The following is an 18,130-nucleotide window of genomic DNA, read 5'->3' as shown; positions in this document are numbered from 1 at the left end:
ACCGTGGGGCAACCCAAGAAGGGTGGGTCATGGTGGAGAGGTCTGACAGAATGTGGTCCACTGGACAGGGAATGGCAAACTACTTCAGGATTCTTGCCTTGAGAATCCCATGAACAGTATGAAAAGGCAAAATGATAGGATACTAAAAGAGGAACTCCCCAGGTCAGTAGGTGCCCAACATGCTACTGGAGATCAGTGGAGAAATAACTCCAGAAAGAAGGAAGGGATGGAGCCAAAGCAAAAACAATACCTAGGTTGTGGATGTGACTGGTGATAGAAGCAAGGTCCAATCCTGTAAAGAGCAATAGTGCATAGGAACCTGGAATGTCAGGTCCATGAATCAAGGCAAATTGGTAGTGGTCAAACAAGGGATGGCAAGAGTGAACGTCGACATTCTAGGAATCAGGGAACTAAAATGGACTGGAATGGGTGAATTTAACTCAGATGACCATTGTATCTACTACTGCGGGCAGGAATCCCTTAGAAGAAATGGAGTAGTCATCATGGTTAACAAAGGAGTCTGAAATGCAGTACTTGGATGCAATCTCAAAAACGACAGAATGATCTCTTTTCATTTCCAAAGCAAACCATTCAATATCACAGTAATCCAAGTCTATGTCACAACCAGTAACACTGAAGAAGCTGAAGTTGAACGGTTCTATGAAGACCTACAAGACGTTCTATAATTAACACCCAAAAAAGAGGTCTTTTTCTATAGGGGACTAGAATGTAAAAGTAGAAAGTCAAGAAACACCTGGAGTAACAGGCAAATTTGGCCTTGCAATATGGAATGAAGCAGGACAAAGACTTATAGAGTTTTGCCAAGAAAATGCCCTGGCCATAGCAAACATCCTCTTCAAATGACACAAGAGAAGACTCTACACATGGACATCACCAGAAGGTCAACACAGAAATCAGATTGATTATATTATTTGCAGCCAAAGATGGAAAAGCTCTATACAGTCAACAAAAACAAGACCAGGAGCTGACTGTGGCTCAGGTCGTGAATTCCTTATTGCCAAATTCAGACTTAAATTGAAGAAAGAAGGGAAAACTGCTAGACCATTCAGGTATGACCTAAATCAAATCCCTTATGATTATACAGTGGAAGTGCAAAATAGATTTAAGGGACTATATCTGATAGACAGAGTGCCTGATGAACTATGGACAGAGGTTCGTGACATTGTACAGGAGATACAGATCAAGACCATCCCCATGGAAAAGAAATGGAAAAAAAAAGGCTGCCTGAGGAGGCCTTACAAATAGCTGTTAAAGAAGAGAAGTGAAAAGCAAAGGAGAAAAGGAAAGATATAAGTATCTGAGTGCAGAGTTCCAAAGAATAGCAAGAAGAGGTAAGAAAACCTTCTTCAGTAATCAATGCAAAGAAATAGAGGAAAACAACAGAATGGAAAAGACTAGAGATCTCTTCAAGAAAATTGGAGATACCAAGGGAACATTTCATGCAAAGATGGGACCGATAAAGGACAGAAATGGTATGGACCTAACAAAAGCAGAAGATATTAAGAAGAGGTGGCAAGAATACACAGAAGAACAGTACAAAACAGATCTTCATGGCCAAGATAATCACGATGGTGTGATTACTCACCTAGAACCAAGCATCCTGGAATGTGAAGTCAAGTGGGCCTTAGAAAGCATCACTATGAACAAAGCTAGTGGAGGTGATGGAAGTCCAGTTGAGCTATTTCAAATCCTGAAAGATGATGCTGCGAAAGTGCTGCACTCAATATGCCAGAAAATTTGGAAAACTCAGCAGTGGCCACAGGACTGGAAAAGGTCAGTTTTCATTCCAATCCCAAAGAAAGGCAATGCCAAAGAATGCTCAAACTACTGCACAATTACACTCACCTCACACACTAGTAAAGCAATGTTCAAAATTCTGCAAGCCAGGCTTCAGCAGTATGTGAACCATGAACTTCCAGATGTTCAAGCTGGATTTAGAAAAGGCAGAGGAACCAGAGATCAAATTACCAGCATCCACTGGATCATGGAAAAATCAAGAGAGTTCCAGAAAAAAACATCTATTTCTGATTTATTGACTATGCCAAAGCCTTTGACTGTGTGGATCACAATAAACTGGGGAAAATTCTGAAAGAGATGGGAATACCAGACCACCTGACCTGCCCCTTGAGAAACCATATCCAGGTGAGGAAGCAACAGTTAGAACTGGACATGGAACAAAAGACTGGTTCCAAATAGGAAAAGGAATATGTCAAGGCTGTATATTGTCAGCCTGCTTGTTTAACTTCTGTGCAGAGTACATCATGAGAAAGGCTGGGCTGGAAGAAGCACACGCTGGAATCAAGATTGCCGGGAGAAATATCAATAACCTCAGATATGCAGATGACACCACACTTATAGCAGAAAGTGAAGAGGATATAAAAAGCCTCTTGATGAAAGTGAAAGAGGAGAGTGAAAAATTTGGCTTAAAGCTCAACATTCAGAAAATGAAGACCATGGCATCTGGCCCCATCACTTCATGGGAAATAGATGGGGACACAGTGGAAACAGTGTCTGACTTTATTTTTCTGGGCTCCAAAATCACTGCAGATGGTGATTGCAGCCATGGAATTAAAAGACGCTTACTCCTCGGAAGAAAAGTTTTGACCAACCTAGATAGCATATTGAAAAACAGAGACATTACTTTACCAACAAAGTTCCATCTAGTCAAGGCTATGGTTTTTCCTGTGGTCATGTATGGATGTGAGAGTTGGACTGTGAAGAAAGCTCAGTGCCGAAGAATTGATGCTTTTGAACTGTGGTGTTGGAGAAGACTCTTGAGAGTCCTTTGGACTGCAAGGAGTTCCAATCAATCCATTCTGAAGGAGATCAACCCTGGGATTTCTTTGGAGGGAATGATGCTAAAGCTGAAACTACAGTACTTCGGCCACCTCATGAGAAGAGCTGACTCATTGGAAAGGACTCTGATTCTAGGAGGGATTGGGGGCAGGAGGAGACGTGGACGACAGAGGACGAGATGGCTGGATGGCATCACCGACTCGATGGACATGAGTTTTTGTGAACTCCGGGTGTTGGTGATGGACAGGGAAGCCTGGCGTGCTGCAATTCATGGGGTCTCAAAGAGTCGGACACGACGGAACTATTGAAATGATCTGAACTGAACTGATCTGATGAAGGAGAGATGTGGATTCAAAAAACACAGATCGTAGAAATAAAATCTACTGGAAGTAAAAACAGCTGGGAGAATACTGGAAAGTTATTATACATCACTAGTAAGAAATCAAGTCTATAAAAGAGTGTGATACCAATATATAAATGCAAAATATAATGGTACATTATATGAAAAATAAAAAGATCAGTACCTAATACAGATTGTCAAGGGAACCAGAGTGGAGCTTGTTGGGCTTGATCTCCAAGGCAGCTGGTAATGTTCTAACACTTTCCTATGCTGGGTAACCTGACAGCTATGGGGCAGGCAGCACGGAGTGGAGACCTGTGAAAATAGCAAAAAATGATCCAGTTTAAACAGTCTTTACCAGAGAAACACAAGTTTATGTGATTACTGTAAAAATAGGACCTTTGCAGGGTCACCTGGATGAAAAATCTTAGGAAGTGGGAACCTGCTTTTCTCTTGGTTTCTCCAAGGATTGTTCCTGAGCTTGCATCAGACCCAGGCAGGAACCTGCTTACTGTTCATTACCTTCTATAGGTCAAGGTCAAGGAGAAGTTCCCATGGCCCCAATTCTCTGCACCTTGACTTGGTCTTGAACGGCTTAGGTAAGATTCTACTTTTTCTTTGAAACAATTTCTTGGGTCATTTATTTGTAGTTTTCTCAATCACTGATGACCCCACCAGAAACATTAGCGTAAGTGCTGCTCTCGGTAATTAAATATCTTTGCCCATGAAGGCTGCAGACAACATTGGTCAGGGCTTTGGTGCCAACAGCCTTTTCCACTTGTTTGTGTGCTGGTGTCCAAGGCAACTCCTTTCTACTTGGGAGGTCATTGTGCTGAGCGAAGAACACTGAAGTGCTTCAAGAACTCCAATAACTGAAGACTGGCTTGTAACAAAGAAGTTGGGTGTTCCTTTAGGCCCATTTGTGCACCCCTTGCAAAATCCTTAGCAAGAACACAGTTAAGTCAGCCAAGCAAGAGCCCCTTACCTTCCATGTCTGACCACCCTCCACATCCATCAGCTGGATTACAATTTTCAGCAAAAATTCTATTAATTAGCCAGAACTTCCTATACCCATTAATGTTTCTTCTTAGTTATTTTCCACTCACTGAGTCTTACATGGCTCCCTGGCTATCAATTTCCACTTTCCACTGTCGTATTTGGAATTGAACCAACTCTATACTGAGCCCTCTTTTTCTCCATTTCAACAGTCATGAATAAAATTTGTTTTGAACACGTAAATGCTGCTGCTGCTGCTAAGTCGCTTCAGTCGTGTCCGACTCTGTGCGACGCCATAGACGGAAGCCCACCAGGCTCCCCCGTCCCTGGGATTCTCCAGGCAAGAACACTGGAGTGGGTTGCCATTTCCTTCTCCAATGCATGAAAGTGAAAATGAAAGGGAAGTCGCTCAGTTGTGTCCAACTCTTAGCGACCCCATGGACTACAGCCTACCAGGCTCCTCCGTCCATGGGATTTTCCAGGCAAGAGTACTGGAGTGGGGTGCCACTGCCTTTTCCAGAACACTTTAATATCTATCTACAATTTTTCTTTGATAGCTACAGGACTGCAGCTTGGATACAATCAATCTGGACTCTTAATCATTGGAGTCCAGACTACTCATGCAAGATCCTAACTGCACACTTTTGAAGACTTGATCTCCACTCCTGACTGATGATCAGGGATCTTTTATTGAGTTCAACTTCTAAATGCTCCCTGTTGCTAGTAGGGACAGATGTTGGTTCTTAAGAATGAACTGCACTCTAGAAAGTAGTTTAGAGTTCCAGATAAAGAGAAGCTAATTATAGTGGTGGGTTTGTCTGTTTCTAGAACACAGGCAGGTACAAGTTGGGTTGGAGATCAAAGTTATCTGTTCAAAAGTATCAAGGTACCATTAGTTAACAACATGGGAGCTTCTCCTTGGACTGAAAACCCTCTTCTTCAACTCCTCCTGAAATTGTGTTCTGCCACTTCTGTGTTTGCTTTTTGTTGGCATGATTTTACTAAGGATAACTTGAAATTTTAGTGGCCTTTTTAGGACATTTAAGGTTCTTCCCCTACTGGCTTCTCTAAAACCTGCCCCTTCTCATCAGGGCTGCGACTGCTTCCTTCTTTTATTGCTTTGGATCTTCCCTCCAGTTCTCTTGATCCTTTGACATGTCCCCCTTCAAACCACTACCTTCTCCATTTTCCTGTCCACATTGACAGACTTATCCCACCTCAGCCCTTCTGCTTCCTGCAGTCACTTGAACTTTACTCCCCACTTTGCCCTCTATGAAAGGCTCTCAACGGACTAAGGGATCCCCTTAAGAAACCACTTGAGATTGAATAGAGAATGAAAGGCTATTTGAAAACAGAACTGAATGTCTTACCCAATCGGATGGGGTCTGGAGATATCCAGGGAGCTGTCAGATGTCTCCTCAGTCAGTGATGTTAAACTGAGTTCATAGCTGCCATCAGACTATATGTCAAGCACAGCAAAAGAACATCTTCAGAGTAGTCTCCATAACAATTCAGATGAAAATAATAAGTAGAGATAAACCAGTTTTATTATATCGCTATGTTTTACTGACCCACGGCTAGAATTTACAATGAAAACTGTAAGATTTCTGTTGGCTTGACTATATGTCTATATTTATGCACACATGCCTGTCAACATATAATGGCATTTTTCTACATATGGACATTATTACTAAATTAATTTATAAACCCAATAAAGGAATTATATTTAAATATATTTAGAGATAAATGAGCTATTATATAAATTAGGCATTCCTAAAACTATATGAACTACAGGAACACATTCAATTTTTAAAAGTTCCCATGACCTGGGATAATCTTTGGGAGGTAAAGCTAGATTTGAAAATTGTTGGTAAAGTAAAACAGGCATAACTTCCAAGTTGTCAGTGTTAAGTATAATGCAAACACTCTATTTTTTCTACTACTTTTACTAGTTAAGCATAAATTATGTTCACTAGATGTCTAGGATTATGCAATAGAACTATAAATCAATCCTAAGACAAAAGGTATATTAAAAATGAATTGCTTGATGCACATCAAAAACAGTGGGTATAAAAAAGATAAAAAGGAAAGACAATATGAATAAATATTTACATTAATTGTTTTTGATTTTTTTACTTGCATAATATGTCACCACCTCAAAATTTAGGATAATGCTAGATTATTGCTCAGTTGAGGAAATTTTCATTATAATATCAAACATGATTGTTAAACAGAAGAGAATTAAATAGATGCAATCATGTAAAATGCATAAATGAACATTATACTACATTTTATGTTTCATATGATATAACATGTACAATAATCATGCTTTTCATATGTATGTTTTTCAATAATTATGCTCACAAATGTCCACATGAAAATGGTTTCACAAACTTATTTGGCAGCTTGAACTTTAAAGCTATATGATCCTAGGTAAAACAAAACAAACAAACAAAAAAAGGAGAGTCACTGAATATTTATATCATTTCCAAATAAAACGATATATAGAAATTTACCTGCTGTACATAAGTTTATCTCCTTGGCATCTTGTTTTCATAAGGCTTCAGTTCAGTTCAGTCGCTCAGTCGTGTCCAACTCTTTGCGACCCCATAAACTGCAGCACATCAGGCCTCCCTGTCCATCACCAACTCCTGGAGTTCAACCAAACTCTTGTCCATCGAGTCAGTGATGCCATCCAGCCATCTCATTCTCTGTCGTCCGCTTCTCCTCCTGTCCCCAATCCCTCCCAGCATCCCCTCCCAGCATCAGGGTCTTTTCCAATGAGTCAGATCTTCGCATGAGGTGGCCAAAAGATTGGAGTTTCAGCTTTAGCATCAGTCCTTCCAAAGAACACCCAGGATTGATCTTTAGAATGGACTGGTTGGATTTCCTTGCAGTCCAAGGGACTCTCAAGAGTCTTCTCCAACACCACAGTTCAAAAGCGTCAATTCTTTTGCACTCAGTTTTCTTCAAAGTCCAATTTTCACATTCAGACATGACCCCTGGAAAAACCATAGCCTTGACAAGATGGACCTTTGTTGGTAAAGTAATGTCTCTGCTTTTGAATATGCTATCTATGTTGGTCACAACTTTCCTTCCAAGGAGCAAGCGTCTTTTAATTTCATGGCTGCAATCACCATCTGAAGTGAATTAGGAGCCCAGAAAAATAAAGTCTGATACTGTTTCCACTGTGTCCCCATCTATTTCCCATGAAGTGATGGGACCAGATGCCATGATCTTCGTTTTCTGAATGTTGACCTTTAAGCAAATTTTTCCACTCTCCTCTTTCACTTTCATCAAGAGGCTTTTAGATCCTCTTCACTTTCTGCTATAAGTGTGGTGTCATCTGCATATCTGAAGTTATTGATATTTCTCCTGGCAATCTTGATTCCAGCTTGTGCTTCTTCTAGCCCAGCCCTTCTCCTGATGTACTCTGCATAGAAGTTAAATAAGCAGGGTGACAATATACAGCCTTGACATACTCCTTTTCCTATTTGGAATCAGTCTTTTGTTCCATGTCCAGTTCCAACTGTTGCTTCCTCACATGGATATGATTTCTCAAGGGGCAGGTCATGTGGTCTGGTATTCCCATCTCTTTCAGAATTTTCCCCAGTTTATTGTGATCCACACAGTCAAAGGCTTTGGCATAGTCAATAAATCAGAAATAGATGTTTTTCTGGAACTCTCTTGCTTTTTCAATGATCCAGTGGATGCTGGCAATTTGATCTCTGGTTCCTCTGCCTTTTCTAATACCAGCTTGAACATCTGGAAGTTCATGGTTCACATATTGCTGAAGCCTGGCTTGTAGAATTTTGAGTATTACTTTACTAGTGAGGTGAGTGAAATTCTACAGAAGTTTGAGCATTTTTTGGCATTGCCTTTCTTTGGGATTGGAATGAAAACTGACATTTTCCAGTCCTGTGGCCACTGCTGAGTTTTACAAATTGACTGGCATATTGAGTGCAGTGCTTTCGCAGCATCATCTTTCAGGATTTAAAATAGCTCAACTGGAATTCCATCACCTCCACTAGCTTTGTTCATAGTGATGCTTTCTAAGGCCCACTTGACTTCACATTCCAGAATGTCTCACTCTAGGTGAGTGTTCACACCATCATGATTATCTTGGTCATGAAGATCTGTTTTGTACTGTTCTTCTGTGTATTCTTGCCACCTCTTCTTAATATCTTCTGTTTCTGTTAGGTCCATACCATTTTTGTCCTTTATCGAGCCCATCTTTGCATGAAAGGTTCCTTTGTTATCTCTAACTTTGTTGAAGAGATCTCTAGTCTTTCCCATTCTGTTGTTTTCCTCTATTTCTTTGCAGTGATTGCTGAGGAAGGCTTTCTTATCTCTTCTTGCTATTCTTTGGAACTCTGCATTCAGATGCTTATATCTTTCCTTTTCTCCCTTGCTTTTTGCTTGTCTTCTTTCCACAGCTATTTGTAAGGCCTCCCCAGATAGCCATTTCGCTTTTTGCATTTCTTTTCCATGGGGATGGTCTTGATCTGTATCTCCTGTACAATGTCAGGAACCTCTGTCCACAGTTCATCAGGCACTCTATCTATCAGATCTAGTCCTTTAAATCTATTTCTCACTTCCACTGTATAATCATAAAGAATTTGATTTAGGTCATACCTGAATGGTTTAGTGGTTTCCCCTACTTTCTTAAATTTAGGTTTGAACTTGGCAATAAGGAGTTCATGATCTGAGCCATAGTCAGCTCCCAGTCTTGTTTTTGCTTACTGTATATAGCTTCTCCATCTTTGGCTGCAAAGAATACAATCAATCTGATTTCAGTTTGACCATCTGGTGATGTCCATGTGAAGGGTTAGAAAATCTAAATACTTTTAGTTCTATTAATAAACATCAGAGGTATACTTGGAGAAGATACATGTACTCCAGTGTTCATTGCAACACTATTTGCAACAGACAGGAAACCCAAGTATCCATCAACAGAAGAATGGATAGGGGAAACAAGATAGTGGAGGAGTTTGAGGATGTGGAGTACATCCCTATTCACAAATTCAAAATATATATATATCTAAAGATGGAACAATTCTCACTGAACACCAGGTGAACACTAGCAGAAGACCTTGGACCCAGAAAGGACAAGAAAGATACTTGCATAACTGGGGAGAATGAACGAAAGAAGAGGAAAAATAGAGGAGAGGAAGCAAGATGGGATCTGTGCTTGCACTTCTTGGGGAGAACTGAATCAGAGTAGAGGTTCCTGCTTCTGGAGAAGCCCCCAGACTGATGGGGAAATCAGTTGGCACAGAAAGGGAGCATCTAAGGCTGTTGGAGGCCAGTGAAATGGCTTACATAGTGTAACTACATAGATGGTCCATGCCACAGCCTTGTTTGCCTTCGACTGGATAGAGTGCCTGATGAACTATGGACGGAGGTTCATGACATTGTACAGGAGAAAGGGATCAAGGGATCGCCATGGAAAAGAAATGAAAAAAAAAAAAAAAAGGCTGCCTGAGGAGGCCTTACAAATAGCTGTGGAAAGAAGAGAAGTGAAAACAAAGGAAAAGGAAATATATAAACATCTGAATGCAGAGTTCCAAAGAATAGCAAGAAGAGATAAGAAAGCCTTCCTCAGCAATCAATGCAAAGAAATAGAGGAAAACAACAGGATGGGAAAGACTGGAGATCTCTTCAACAAAATTAGAGATAACAAGGGAATATTTCATGCACAGATGAGCTCGATAAAGGACAGAAATGGTAGGGACCTAACAGAAGCCGAAGATATTAAGAGGTGGCAAGAATACACAGAAGAACTGTACCAAAAAGATCTTCATGACCAAGATAATAATGATGGTGTGATGACTTACCTAGAGCCAGACATCCTGCAATGTGAAGTTAAGTGGGCCTTAGAAAGCATCACTATGAACAAAGTTAGAGGGGGTGATGAAATTCCAGTTGAGCTATTTCAAATCCTGAAAGATGATGCTGTGAAAGCACTGCACTCAATATTCCAGCAAATTTGGAAAACTCAGCAGTGGCCACAGGACTGGGACAGGTCAGTTTTCATTCCAATCCCAAAGAAAGGCAATGCCAAAGAATGCTCAAACTACCGCACAATTGCACTCACCTCACATGCTAGTAATATAATGCTCAAAATTTCGCAAGCAAGGCTTCAGCAATATGTGAACCATGAACTTCCAGATGTTCAAGCTGGTTTTAGAAAAGGCAGAGGAACCAGAGATCAAATTGCCAACATCTGCTGGATCATGGAAAAAGCAAGAGAGTTCCAGAAAAAACATATATTTCTAATTTATTGACTATGTCGAAGCCTTTGACTATGCAGAAGGCCCACTTAACTTCACATTGCAGGATGTCTGGCTCTAGGTAAGTCATCACACCATCATGATTATCTTGGTCATGAAGATCTTTTTTGTACAGTTCTTCTGTGTATTTTTGCCACCTCTTAATATCTTCTCCTTCTGTTAGGTGTGGATCACAGTAAACTGGAAAATTCTGAAGGCAATAGAAGACCACCTGACCTGCCTCTTGAGAAACCTCTATGCAGGTCAGGAAGCAACAGTTGAAACTGGACATGGAACAACAGACTGGTTCCAAATAGGAAAAGGAGTACGTCAAGGCTGTATATTGTCACCCTGCTTATTTAATTTCTATGCAGTGTACATCATGAGAAACGCTGGGCTGGATGAAGCACAAGCTGGAATCAAGATTGCCAGGAGAAATATCAATAACCTCAGATATGCAGATGACACCACCCTTATGGCAGAAAGTGAAGAGGATCTAAAAAGCCTCTTCATGAAAGTGAAAGAGGAGAGTGACAAAGTTGGCTTAAAGGTCAACATTCAGAAAACGAAGATCATGGCATCTGGTCCCATCACTTCATGGGAAATAGATGGGGAAACAGTGGAAACAGTGTCAGACTTTATTTTTTGGGGCTCCAAAATCACTGCAGATGGTGATTTCAGCCATGAAATTAAAAGACGCTTGCTCCTTGGAAGAAAAGTTATGACCAACCCAGATACCATATGGGAAAGTAGAGGCATTACTTTGCCAACAAAGGTCTGTCTAGTCAAGGCTATGGTTTTTCCAGGGGTCATGTATGGATGTGAGAGTTGGACTGTGAAGAAGGCTGAGAGCCAAAGAATTGATGCTTTTGAACTGTGGTGTTGGAGAAGACTCTTGAGAGTCCCTTGGACTGCAAGGAGATCCAACCAATCCATTCTGAAGGAGATCAGCCCTTGGATTTCTTTGGAGGGAATGATGCTGAAGCTAAAACTGCAGTACTTTGGCCTCCTCATGCGAAGAGTTGACTCATTGGAAAGGACTCTGATGCTGGGAGGGATTGGGGACAGAAGGAGAAGGGGATGACCGAGGATGAGATGGCTGGATGGCATCACCAACTCAATGGACGTTAGTCTGAGTGAGCTCCAGGAGTTGGTGATGGACCGGGAGGCCTAGCCTGCTGCGATTCATGGAATTGCAAAGAGCTGGACACAACTGAGCGACAGAAATGAACTGGGACATGTGTCCACCGGTGCACATAGGGACTTAGAGTTGGAACATGAGGACTGAAGAACAAACCCAGGGGGAGAACTGTCTTTGGCTGTGAGGAGACAGCCTGAGGGGATGGAAGGAAGGATACCTTCAGCTAGGAGTGCTTGTGGAAGAAGTCCAGACTGCCACAGGAGCAAGAAGCCACTGTTGAGTGACATACAGAGGGCAAAGCCACCATTGCAGCCAATCTTTCCCGACATTTCAACCCCCTGCGCCATTCAGTTCAGTCATTCAGTCGCGTCTGACTCTTTGTGACCCCATGAATTGCAGCATGCCAGGCCTCCCTGTCCATCACCATCTCCTGGAGTTCACTCAAACTCACGTCCATCGAGTTGGTGATGCCATCAGCCATTCATCCTCTGTCATCCCCTTTTTCCTGCCCCCAATCCCTGCCAGCATCAGAGTCTTTTCCAATGAGTCAACTCTTTGTATGAGGTGGCCAAAGTACTGGAGTTTCAGCTTTAGCATCATTCCTTCCAAAGAAATCCCAGGGCTGATTTCCTTTAGGATGGACTGTTTGGATCTTCTTGCAGTCCAAGGGACTCTCAAGAGTCTTCTCCAAGACCACAGTTCAAAAGAATCAATTCTTCGGCACTCAGCCTTCTTCACAGTCCAACTCTCACATCCATACATGACCACTGGAAAAACCATAGCCTTGACTAGATGGACGTTTTTTTTTTTTTTTTTTTTGGCAAAGTAAAGTCTATGCTTTTGAATATGCTATCTAGGTTGCATAACTTTCCTTCCAAGGAGCAAGCATCTTTTAATTTCATGGCTGTAATCACCATCTGCAGTGATTTTGGAGCTCCCCAAAATAAAGTCTGACACTGTTTCCACTGTTTCTCCATCTATTTCCCATGAAGTGATGGTACCAGATGACCCATTAAGTGTTAGGTAAAGCCCCTACCAGGTCTGGCCTTCTCACACTGGCTTCCAGGTACTAGGAAACGTTCCCACTAGTGTCCAATTTCTTGTACCCACAGCTGCTATCTTTCCTTTGCACCTGTAATCACCAGAGTCCCCAAACCTAGACAGACACCAACTCTGAGCCATGCCTTACCTTCTAGTGAATGCAGACTCAAGTACTCCAGGGCAGCCTCAGGAACAGACTTCTACAGGTGGTCCACGCACAGAGGTGGGACTAAAACCACAGCTGAGCCTCAGGGGCCGGGCAACTAAGGAAGAGGAACAAAAATTTTTTGATGCACCTGCATGAACTGCAGATTAAATCCCCACAATCAGCTTGGTAAACCCAGAATCTGTGGAATATCTGAGTGGAGAATCAGTGTTCCCATAAATTGGCCATTCTCCCAAATCATCCCACCCTCTCCCTCTCCCACAGAGTCCAAAGGTCTGTTCTATACATCTGTGTCTCCTTTGATGTCTCGCATACAGGGTTATCATTACCATCTTTCTAAATTCCATATATATGCATTAGTACACTGTATTGGTATCTTACTTTCTGGCTTACTTCACTCTGTATCATTGGCTCCAGTTTCATCTACCTCATTAGAACTGATTCCAATGTATTCTTTTTAATGGCTGAGTAATACTCCATTGTGTATATGTACCACAGCTTTCTTATCCATTCATCTGTTGATGGACATCTAGGTTGCTTCCATGTCCTGGCTGTTATAAACAGTGCTGCAATGAACATTGGGGTACACATGTCTCTTTCAATTCTGGTTTCCTCAGTGTATATGCCCAGCAGTGCGATTACTGGGTCATAAGGCAGTTCTATTTCCAGTTTTTGAAGGAATCTCTACACTGTTCTCCATAGTGGCTGTACTAGTTTGCATTCCCACCAACAGTGTAAGAGGGTTCCCTTTTCTCCATGCCCTTTCCAGCGTTTATTGCTTGTAGAATTTTGGATTGTAGCCATTCTGACTGGCATGAAATGGTACCTCATTGTGGTCTTGATTTGCATTTCTCTGATAATGAGTGATGTTGAGCATCTTTTCATGCGTTTGTTAGCCATCTGTATGTCTTCTTTGGAGAAATGTCTGTTTAGTTCTTTGGCCCATTTTTTGACTGGGTCATTTATTTTTCTGGAATTGAGCTGCAGAAGTTGCTTGTATATTTTTGAGATTAGTTGTTTGTCAGTTGCTTCATTTGCTATTATTTTCTCCCATTCCGAAGGCTGTCTTTTCACCTTGCTTATAGTTTCCTTTGTTGTGCAGAAGCTTTTAATTTTAATTAGGTCCCATTTGTTTATTTTTGCCTTTATTTCCAGTATTCTGGGCGGTCGGTCAGAGGATCCTGCTGTGATTTATGTCGGAGAGTATTTTGCCTATGTTCTCCTCTAGGAGTTTTATAGTTTCTGGGCTTACATTTAGATCTTTAATCCATTTTGAGTTTATTTTTGTGTATGGTGTTAGAAGGTATTCTAGTTTCATTCTTTTACAAGTGGTTGACCAGTTTTCCCAGCACCACTTGTTAAAGAGATTGTCTTTAATCCATTGTATATTCTTGCCTCCTTTGTCGAAGATAAGGTGTCCATAGGTGTGTGTATTTATCTCTGGGCTTTCTATTTTGTTCCATTGATCTATATTTCTGCCTTTGTGCCAGTACCATACTGTCTTGATGACTGTGGCTTTATAGTAGAGCCTGAGGGCAGGCAGGTTGATTCCTCCAGTTCCTTTCTTCTTGCTCAAGATTGCTTTGGCTATTTGAGGTTTCTCGTATTTCTGTACAAATTGTGAAATTATTTGTTCCAGCTCTGTGAAAAATATCGCTGGTAGCTTGATAGGGATTGCATTGAATCTGTAGATTGCTTTGGGTAGTATATTCATTTCATTTGTTTTATTCCCCCATTTCCCCCTCTTTTTTCCTGAGCAGAGTAGAAGACAGGGTCTTGATTTCCAGGCGGGGGTTAAGGCCTGAACCTCTGGGGTAGGAATGTCACTGAGATCAGGACACTGGAATTCCAGAGGATTCCTGGCTCTGGAAAACTAATCACATACTAATCAAACTAAAATACAAAGAAAATATTAAAAGCAACAGGGAAAATAAATAACAAAAAGAATCCTCATAAATTTATCAGTTCATTTTTCAGCAGAAACTCTGCAGTCCAGAAAGAAGAGGCAAGATATATTTAAAGTAATGAAAGCAAAAAAAACCCTATAACCAATATTACTCTTCCCAGCAAGGCTCTCATTCAGATTCAGCAGAGAAATCAAAAGCTGTACAGACAAGTAATACTAGGAGAATTGAGCACCAGCAGATAAGCTTTAGGGACTTCCCTCATAGCTCAGTTGGTAAATCATCTGCCTACAATGCAGGAGACCTGGGTTCGATTCCCGGGTCAGGAAGTTCCCCTGGAGAAGCAAATGGCAACCCACGCCAGTATTCTTGCCTGGAGAATCCCAGGACTCCTGAGGAGCCTGGCAGGCTACAGTCCTAAGATCATGGCATCTAGGATCTCAAGAGTTGAATATGACTGAAGGACTAAACCACCACCACCAAGTCAGCTTTTATCAGTTCAGCTCAGTCACTCAGTTGTGTCCGACCCCTGGTGACCCCATGGATTGCAGCACGCCAGGCCTTTCTGTCCATCACCAACTCCTAGAGCCTACAGAAACTCATTTGCCTCTCGTTGGTGATCCCATCCAACCACCTCTTTCTCTGTTGTCCCCTTCTCCTCCCACTTGCAATCTTTCCCAGCATCAGGGTGTTTTCCAGTGAGTTGGTTCTTTGCATCAGGTGGCCAAAGTATTGCAGTTTCAGCTTCAGCATTAGCCCTTCCAAAGAATGTTCAGCACTGATTTCCCTTAGGAATTGACCGGTTGGACCTCCTTGCTGTCCAAGGGACTCTCAAGAGTCTTCTCCAACATCACAGTTCAAAAGCCTCAATTCTTCTGTGCTCAGTTTTCTTTATAGTCCAACTCTCACATCCATACATGGCTACTGGAAAAAAACATAGCTTTGACTAGATGGATCCTTGTTGGTAAAGTAATGTCTCTGCTTTTTAACAAGCTGTCTAGGTTGGTCATAGCTTTTCTTCCATGGAGAAAGCATCTTTTAATTTCATGGCTGAACTCACTATTTGCAGTGATTTTGGACCCCTCCAAAATAAAACCTCTCACTGTTTCCATTGTTTCCCCATTTATTTGCGATGAAGTGATGGGACCAGATGCCATGATCTTAGTTTTCTGAATGTTGAGCTTTTAGCCAAAATTTTCAGTCTCCTCTTTCACTTTCATCAAGAGGCTCTTTAGTTCTTCTTTGCTTTCTGCGAGAATGGTGTTGTCATCTGTGTATCTGAGGTTATTTATATTTCTCCTGGCAGTCTTGATTCCAGCTTGTGCTTCATCCAGCCTGGCATTTCTCATGATGTTCTCTGCATATAAGTTAAATAAGCAGGGTGACAATATACAGCCTTGATGTATTCCTTTCCCCATTTGGAAACAGTCTGTTGTTTCATGTCCAGTTGTAACTGTTGCTTTTTGACCTGCATGCAGATTTCTCAGGAGGCATGTCAGGTGGTCTGGTATTCCCATCTCTTGAAGAATGTTCAACAGTTTGTTGTGATCCACATAGTCAAAGGCTGTGGTGTAGAAAATAAAGCAGAAGTACATGTTTTTTTCTGGAAATCTCTTGCTTTTTAAATGATCCCGTAGATGCTGGAAATCTGATCTCTGGTTCCTCTACCTTTTCTAAATCCAGCTTGGACATCTGAAAGTTCATGTTTCACGTACTTTTGAGGCCTGACTTAGAGAATTTTGAGCATTTTGAGCAATGCTAAAATGACTTCTCTATTCAGGAAAAAACAAAAGAAGAAAAACATCTACAAGGGAAACCAAAACAACTAAGAAAATTGCAATAGAAACATACATATTGATAATTTAATCAAATGTGAACGAATTAAATGCTTCAACCAAAAGACAGACTGGGTGAATGACTACAAAAACAAGACCCATATACATGCTGTCTACAAGAGATCCAATTCAGACCTAGCAATGAACACAGACTGAAACCGAGGGGGTGGAAAAAGATATTCCATGCAAATGGAAACTAAAAGAAAGATGGAGTAGCAATAATCATATCAGACAAATAGACTTTAAAGTAAAGACTCTGACAAAACACAAGGAAAGAAACTGCATAATGAACTAAAGATCAATCCAAGAAGATAAAACAACTGTATACATATATGCACCCAACATAAGAGCACTTCAATACATAAGACAAATACTAACATCCATAAAGTGGGAAAACGTACAGTAATACACTAATAGTAGGAGACTTCAACTTCCCACTTACACCAATGGACAGATCATTCAGACAGAAAACTAACATGTAAATCGTGGCCCTAAATAACACAATAGACCAGAAAAACTTAGCTGATATTTATAGAACATGCTATCTAAAAGAAGCATTTTCTTCTCAAGTGCATGTGGAACATTGTCCAGTATAGGTCACATGATAGGTCAGAAAACAAGCCACAGTAAATTTAATAAAATTTACATTTTATCAAGCAAATGTTTTTTGACCACTACTCTATGAGATCAGAAATCAATTACAAGGGAAAAAACTAAAAAAAAAAAAATCACAAACACATGGAGTCTAAAAAATATGCTACTAAATAATCAAGAAATAAAAGAGGAATTAAAAAAAATCTAGAAAAAAATGAGAATGAAAACACAATTATCCAAAACCTATGGACATAACAAAAGTAGTTGTAAGAGGGACATTTATAGCAGCACAGTCCTACCTCAAGAAACAAGAAAAATCAATGAGAAATATTGGGGTAGTGTTTCTTTTTGAAATTTGCTTTTTTTCCTGCATGGGTTTCAGGTGGCTCAGTGGTGAAGAATATGCCTGCAATGGAAGAGATGCAGGTTCCCTGGATCGGGAAGATCGCCTGGAGAAGCAAATGCCAATCTACTCCAATATTCGTGACTAATCAATCCCATAGATAGAGTAGCTTGGCAGGCTACAGTCTATAGCATCACAAAAAAGTCAGACATGTTAGTGACTAGACAACAACAATATAGCGAGTAGAAGGACTACCATGTAGCCCAGTAATCTCACTACTGGGTCTATACGCAGAGAAAAATCACAATTCAAAAAGACACATGCAATCCAGTGTTCATTGTAGCACTATTTACAATAGCCAGGGCAAGGAAATGATTGAGACGTCCATTAAGAGAGGAATGGATAAAGAAGATGTTGTATATGTATACAATGGGATATTCAGTTCAGTTCAGTTCAGTTCATTTCAGTCGCTCAGTCCTGTCTGACTCTGCGACCCCATGAATCGCAGCACGCCAGGCCTCGCTGTCCATCACCAGCTCCCAGAGTTCACTCAAACTCATATGCATAGAATCGGTGATGCTATCCAGCCATCTCATCTTCGGTTGTTCCCTACTCCTCCTGCCCCCAATCCTTCCAGCATCAGGGTCTTTTCCAAAGAGTCAACACTTCGCATGAGGTGGC

General features: G+C 41.1%; 1 long non-coding RNA gene across 4 annotated transcripts in view; it reads right to left on the bottom strand.

Moving 5' to 3' along the window:
• LOC121817148 (uncharacterized) overlaps nt 1–18,130 on the bottom strand; it is a 298,484-nt gene that overhangs the window by 52,530 nt on the left and 227,824 nt on the right. For 3 of the 4 annotated variants that reach the window (XR_009597166.1, XR_009597165.1, XR_009597164.1), the window contains 4 exons: nt 12,756–12,870; nt 6,670–8,920; nt 5,524–5,612; nt 3,342–3,472 (listed from right to left, as the gene is read on the bottom strand). This is a non-coding gene — a long non-coding RNA (uncharacterized LOC121817148). The remainder of the gene's footprint in view (nt 1–3,341; nt 3,473–5,523; nt 5,613–6,669; nt 8,921–12,755; nt 12,871–18,130) is intronic. The other variant, XR_009597167.1, reaches the window with a different exon arrangement.

The sequence above is a fragment of the Ovis aries genome, chromosome 18, assembly GCF_016772045.2.
Source record: "Ovis aries strain OAR_USU_Benz2616 breed Rambouillet chromosome 18, ARS-UI_Ramb_v3.0, whole genome shotgun sequence".
Lineage (NCBI taxonomy): Eukaryota > Metazoa > Chordata > Mammalia > Artiodactyla > Bovidae > Ovis > Ovis aries.
This window is presented reverse-complemented; position numbering and strand designations above follow the sequence as displayed.